This window comes from Zalophus californianus, chromosome 15 (assembly GCF_009762305.2).
Source record: "Zalophus californianus isolate mZalCal1 chromosome 15, mZalCal1.pri.v2, whole genome shotgun sequence".
Lineage (NCBI taxonomy): Eukaryota > Metazoa > Chordata > Mammalia > Carnivora > Otariidae > Zalophus > Zalophus californianus.
This window is the reverse complement of record NC_045609.1, coordinates 63,072,127-63,079,036: the sequence shown is the minus strand read 5'-3', so window position 1 is coordinate 63,079,036 and position 6,910 is coordinate 63,072,127. Positions and strand designations below refer to the sequence as shown.

General features: G+C 48.8%; 1 protein-coding gene across 1 annotated transcript in view; it reads left to right on the top strand.

Moving 5' to 3' along the window:
- The window catches only part of CFAP43 (cilia and flagella associated protein 43), a 184,167-nt gene that overhangs the window by 18,715 nt on the left and 158,542 nt on the right, over positions 1 to 6,910 (top strand). Inside the window, exon 2 of the mRNA XM_027596568.2 lies at positions 1,499 to 1,616. The gene's annotated coding sequence lies outside the window, so the exon portion shown is untranslated. The remainder of the gene's footprint in view (positions 1 to 1,498; positions 1,617 to 6,910) is intronic.

Here is a 6,910-nt window from a genome sequence, read left to right as displayed (position 1 = left end):
TCAGAAAAGCCTTTAAGGCTGAGCCAAGGTAAATTTGAACATCATACAATAAGCAGTGGTGAGCCATTGCTGATTGGTGAGTGAGAAAGTAAGCTGATTTGCCCCTAACTGTGAAGTCCCTGACTATGTGGTCAGCACTGTGTTGGGGGCTGCGGGGGTTTATGGCCAGCTTCCAGGGTGGCTGGGGTCAGTGGCGACCGTGGCAGGGTCGGTGAATGTCCCGGAAGTTCTAACTTAAGTCACCCCGTAAGCTGATTCAGAACATCTTCATGCTCCATGTGGTCTTCACCTCATGGGACAGAGATGGAAGGTGGTTTGGTTTGGCCAGCAGACCGGGAACAGAGAGTGCCAATAACTACTTGACTTGTCCCCCCCCCCCCCCACTTCACCCTCCTCTGCTTTGCCCCTGGGAAGGGCATCTTTTAGAGTTAACTTTTCTCATTGCCATCCAAAAATAGCTTGTTTTTCTAACTAGTTGCTTTTTTTTTTAATTTTATAAAAACAATACAGTCATAATAAAAAAATTCAACCACTGACAGAAAAATTAAGTAACAGATAAATGCATCCACCCCTTACTTCTCCATCCATTCCCCAGCCATAACCGTTAGGAAGTTTCTGGTGTATCCTTCCAAAATTTTTCTATGTATGTATCATATGTGTGCATGCATCCCTTTTCCTTTTTACCCAGATTGCATCATACCGTCTAACTTTTCTGGGATATCAACTTTGAACATTTGGTTCTACCCTATTTTTCAAAATAGTCGCTTCCTTACTATCTCCCAGTATGGATAGGTGTACCCTAACTTACCCAGCCTCTCCTACCGAGGGACACTTAAGTGTCTCCACTTTGTTTGCTATTATAAACAACACGGCAGTGAACATCTCCGTGCATAAAGTGGTCTTTGAAGTGATCCTCCCTTCTGGTAATTGCTATGATAATGTACTCACCAACTTGGTATATATGGATTCACCACCAGTATCTTACCATAAAAGTAAACTGTTGCCTGGATTTTATTCCATCATCATGACTCCAGAGTGAGGAAAAGGCATTTTTAAGCCAAGTACTGAGCAATACAGCGTGTGTTCTACCCTGGATCAGGCGCTATGTGGGGAATAGAAGTATATGATGAAGGCTCTGCCCCACGGACATGGGTCTATGAGGAAGACAAAACTGATGGCCAAAAAATAAGCCAGAAAACAGTAAAGAGCGTTAAGTAATTGAAAGTGAAATGATGTGGCTCTAAGGCCTGCATGGCAAGAGGGAATTCGAGAACTCCCAGATCAGCTTTGGGTTTGGGATTCTCAGCTCCCGTATACACAGGAAAATGTGAAGAGCCTCCCCAAAGAAAATCAACTCAACATGATTGTTTTCCTGTCCCCAGATGGGTGTGTTCTGTCCCTTTGGCCCCGGGGCTGGTTTATTTCTTCCTGCACAATGTGGGGCCCCTGCTTTCCTGGTGTAAGTGGCATTTTCTCTTCCTTTGATGTTCCTCTGCAGCCCCACAAAGAAAGAAACCAGAAAATAAAGCTTTCAACAACAAACTCTCTTCCAGCAAGATGTAACCACATAAACCTCAGAGATGTTCAAAGACATTTCTTTTTCTTGCTGGGAAAAGGTAGGTCTTTAAAAGTGCCGGGTGAGATTTGCAGGACAGGGGTGGGGTAAGAGGTTGGGAAGAATTTGGTTGCATCTGTTTCTTTAAAACCCACTGATCAGTGATCTTCTATGTCTCTCTTAAGGTAACTTTATTTAAAATAGAAACAAAGCAAAGACCCACTTCCCGCCATTTCTCACAAGCCACCCTTGGGCCTGTCTTCTCACCTGACCAGAGATGACTCACACAGCCCCCAAGGCCTCACTGTTCACTTATTTCCAGAGGGTATAATGGACTGTGTTGGACCAAATGTCTCTTGGGACAGTGGTTGGACCTCCAGTGACTGATAGTTGTCTTGGGTCCCCTCCAAAAAGCATGGCTAGTGCTGAATCAGCCCCAAGATACCAGCCAAGGACAGTGAGTCAGCCCATACATACCCCCTACCCCAGGAATCAGGGCCAACCAAGAGACCGCAGAGACCTCAAGTAGAGTCAGACGCAGGGCCCAGGAGGTTGGTGGCATTCTGCCCTCTCAATATCCCTAGCTTTGTCCAGACCAATTCCTAGAAGCCCTCTCCACACATTTGTGTCGTCCTTGCAACATTTTATAATCTGACCAGGCAGGGAAGCTACTGAAACTCCACCCATCCAGAACCAGACTTCCAGCAGCAACACCAGCTCAGCCTGAATGTTTCATGATCCAGGCAGAGACAAGGAAGTATGGACCCCTGCCTGAACGCCACGCACCCACTCAAAATGGAGGCCCATATATGAGGTACCGCCCACTAGACACCCAACACCTCCCATGACAGAGCCATGCAAAGACCAAGGAGTCTGAGATTTCCAGACCGTGTAAGTGACACAGGGGCTGAGAACTTGGGCTTTGTGTTCAAATCCCAGCTGTGCCATGTCCTAGCTCAGCAAGTCTCCTAATTTCTATGAGCCTTGGTTTTGCCTGTTTCTTCTATAAAATGGGGATGGAACTGTCCACTTCATAGAGCCATTGAGACAATTGAGTAAAAAGGTCACATGGGAAGCACTTAGCTTAGGGCTTGGACAACAAACTCAAAACAAACAGTAAACAACAACAACAAAACTGTAAACAGAAAGTTTGATATTCTGACTACCTTGTGCTCCTTCCTCCATACACCGGAAGACTGGGTTTTAGGCTAGGGTTCCAGCAGAGCGCCCAGCTAGCTCTTCCTCTGGCTTCCAGCTGAAGCAGCTCTTACTGCCACTGCACCTGGGATGTCCGTCTCCCACCCCACCCCTGCTGCCATCAGATTGTCCCAGATAAAGTCCCCAAAGAGGGACTTTATTATGAGCAAATGAATGGCCAATTACCATTTTACTTTAGGACGGAATTTTAAAAAATGATTCCTGCCCTTACCATCTCTATGGTTTCTAGTTATTTATCCTGGTACCTTTCTCCTATGGCAGAAATGCACAGAAACATACACACACACACACACACACACACACACTTTGAGACACTTTCTACACTTTCTAATTCCCTGAGCATAACTCAAATATTCCCCAGCTTTGGAAGCATAAGCCCAGATTTATCAAAGGCTGCTCCTGCTAACCGATTGCCAGGCTAGATTCAGAAACCCCAGTCTTGTGCTCTTAGGAGAGGGTCTGCTCAGGCTCCCCTGGGTGGGCTGCATGGCAGAGCCTGCCTCGGTTGCTTTGTCCTGGGCCCGACAGGCTTGCACATACACTTTCCAGCCTGCCCCGCGATGCCAGGGAGCTGACTCTTGCTTTTCAGCCACACCCTGGAATGGGGCTGTCTGCTAGGACAAGGAAGCAGTCCTGCCGGGACCCCTGCTGTCCGCAAGGGGATTCTTGCAGTGCTGCATCCTTGGGAGGAAGTGACAAGACAAATTATTCCACAGTTCTTACCTGGAGCACCTGTCCTTTCCCTGAGCAGCATACCCCTGGGGCACCTGTGTGTTCCACAGAGCGCTCAAGCTAATCACTGCACAGGCCTTCAGTCATTTCAGACCCCTCCTACTTAAATGCGCTCCAAGAGGGCAGAGAATCGAAATTCTGAGTATTTCACAACACAGGAAAGGGTATTTATTTTGCCATCATCAACAATATGGCAAGATTGGGGGATTCAGCGATCAGCTAGGCTTGGGGAGCTTGGAAGGGGAGGAAGAGAGAAAAAAGTCCCAGCTTCCAAGGGCTCACACGTCATTTGAGATTAAACCCACATTTGTGGAATCAGAAAACACTCCAAACCGTGAATCAAGCCATGTGTGATGTAGGACATCTTGTCCCACAAAGTGACGGGAGAATGAGCACAGAGGTCAAGTTTGATCTTTTGCAGAAGTCTCGCCATGATAACAGGGTTGCCTGCCACTCACTGAGCATCTACCTGGCAGGTGCTGAGCCCTTTCATGGATGGTCCCATCATTCTTCAACAACCCTACGAAATAGACACTTAATGGTCTCATTTTACAGATGAGAAACTGATGCTCGCAGAGATTACGCGACAGAATTTAACGAGTGGCAGCGCTAGGACTTGAGCTCAGTATGTCTGACTGAACAGCCCTATTCTTACCCACGTGGGTACACTACCTCTTGGCACAAAGAAGAATTTTTATCTGAACTTTGCAAGAGAAAAGACTGGTTGGAAAAAAAACAAAAACAAAAACAACCAGAGGCTGTTCTGAGGAAGACTGCAGAGCAGAGGAATCAGCATTCATAAAGGCTCAAGAGCTCTGAGTAGCCAGAGGTGAGCAAAAAGTTTGAAAAAACCGATGTCCAGCCTTCCAGGGACTCACAGAGGAAGATGAATGGGAAATGAGTCTCCTGGGTGGGCACAGGGTTCGGTGTGTGGGAGAAAGGGAGAAAGGGGCTGGAGGTTAATCAACAAGAGCCCCCCGCCCCTGCCCTTTAGCTGGATATTTGGTTATTTGTGAAGATTTCAGATAACAAATGGAACCAGGCCCACATAAACCAAGACCGTTGAGCTTGGTTCTGAAGGCAGGGCAGCACAGAACCCCTGCATCAAGAAGGCCACTGACTTTGACAAAGAAACATGGACCAGGCAAGACATGAAAGTGAGGAGTTAGTGAGTGACACCCTGCCCCCCTCCGCCCCTGCCACAGCCACCAAAGCTCCAGAGAGCAATGTGGATGCACACGCAGGAGAAACACTCCAGCTTGTACCTTATAATTCAGATTTAATCCACTTGAACAGTCGAGGACTGTGTTGTCTGAGATCGGAGAAATTTAGAGCTAGAAGGAATTTCAAGTAGCGCTGACTCACCGTCTCCCCTCCCCCTCCCGCCCCCACCACCACTGCCAACTGTCCCAGCTACCCCACCCCACCCCCAGCCGCATCAGGATGTCACTGACTCGGTCCAGATGGGCTCCAGTTCAGAACCTCTAAGGAAGCGAGCTTCACAGGACCTCCTCTGGTCGTGGATTCCGACGTTAACCTCACGTATGACAAGAAGGCTCTTTCAAATGCTGAGATTCAAACTATTTTTCTCTTTTTCTGCTCCGCGGGACCTAGAGAACAGCTTTCACCTTAAATCTGTAGGTTTAACATGCTTTTATAAGATATATACCAATTGTTAAAAGTGGTTATCTCTGCAACATGAGGTGGTGGAAGAATTCCTTTTTTTTTACATTGTTGCATTTCTTTTAAAACCCTGATATATTACTTCTGCCCTCTCCTGCAATAAAAGACATGGTATTTTAAAAGCTCCTCACGGAGCATGATTTAATTGCCTCTTGTCTCCAGGCTAACTCCTTGTAGTTTTATCCAGAAGTTGACAACCGAGTCCTCGGCGGGGCAGGCGGGTGACATAAAAGACTGAGATGGAGACATGGAAGGCAGTGCGGGTGACCGAGGCAAACTGCAGAGAGCGTGCCTGGCCGAAAGGCATCCACAACCCAAACTGGGCTGTGGGCCACCAGCTTGCAACCTCTCCACGAGCACGTTCCTCATCCTGTGTAGCCTGGTTTTTCAAGCTTTCCAAATTGGTATGTAGAGCCCCAAACAGAACATCTTTGGTTTTGGTCATCCAAAGACATACCATTATCTGTTGTGTCAACAGCAATCTTGGTCTCACGCCAAATACTCGCCAGCACACAGGATTTACACGCCCAGAGACCGATCAGTCTCCAAGTCCTACGAGACGCCTCAGGGGCCCAGCAAAGATCCCAGGAAAATGTGACTCGCCGACTTTACTCTGCACTGGCTCAGGTGCCATGGCAACGGGGCGCCCCATCCTGAGCAGCTGCCACAGCAGACTGCCCCTGTCATGCGGAGCCTCTTCTGGCCAAACAGGCCACCTCACCAAGCAGGCTTGCTTTTGTCCAACTGGCTTGAAGTCACACGGGTAACTATTTACATGAGTCAAAATCCACCCAGAGGCAGCAGATGGCCGGGCCGGGCTGAGACGTGGGGAGAAACTGGGCTGGTTGGGCTGAGTCAGAGGCAGGGGCTGCAGACAGCTCCCCAGTGGGCACTGCCAAGTCAAAACATCACTCCCACCACTGTGTGGTTTTTCGCCCCGCTGGGAGGCTGAGAAAAGATGAGGCGTGAACACAGCTGAAATGATCACAGGCTTTTGATCCCTAGACCCTGAGATAAAATGGCATTGGACAGGCCCATCCCACTCCTATGGGGTAAGTGAGGAGAGGCCTCCAGGCTCGGGTACCTGCCAGCAGCCCTGGCCACCCTCCTGAGATCTTGTCACCGTCAGTGGTGAGCAATGCCAGGCAGAGCCACACGGGGCCAAGACAAACAGCTCCAAAGCACTGTTTCAAACCTCAACCAAGATGAGTGGAATGACCAGGGGCTCTTGCGTTTCCGTCTTCCCCCCTTCCCCCCCTTCCCCCGGGGCTTGGCACACAGCCAGCAACCAGAGGCATTTGTTGGGACAAATTGAAAGTGTGTGTGACACCAATCCAACAAAGTGACCTTTGCCTGTGACTGGGTTTGGGGCGTGTTTATTTTTTTAAGGCAGGATGTCGGCTGTAGAACATTTTGTGAGCCATCCTGAGCCCTGACAGCACCGGTGAAAATCCTGACGTCATTAGTCCAGGCAGACAAATGGGTGTTTCACTTCCTGCTTTGGAATTCTTTCAGTCATAAGACCGTCGGTGTCCCCCAGGCCCATGCCAAAGTGGGAACGTGAATGACACTCATGCATGCCCATGTGGACAGCAGCTCTTGTGTGCCAAATGGAGAGGATTTGGACCTGGAGTGTTTTCTTCTTCCTCCTCTTCTCTAGCTTTCCGCTCACCAGGGAGGTTGTGGACGGTGCCAATCTGTGGTGATGAACGTCATTGATGG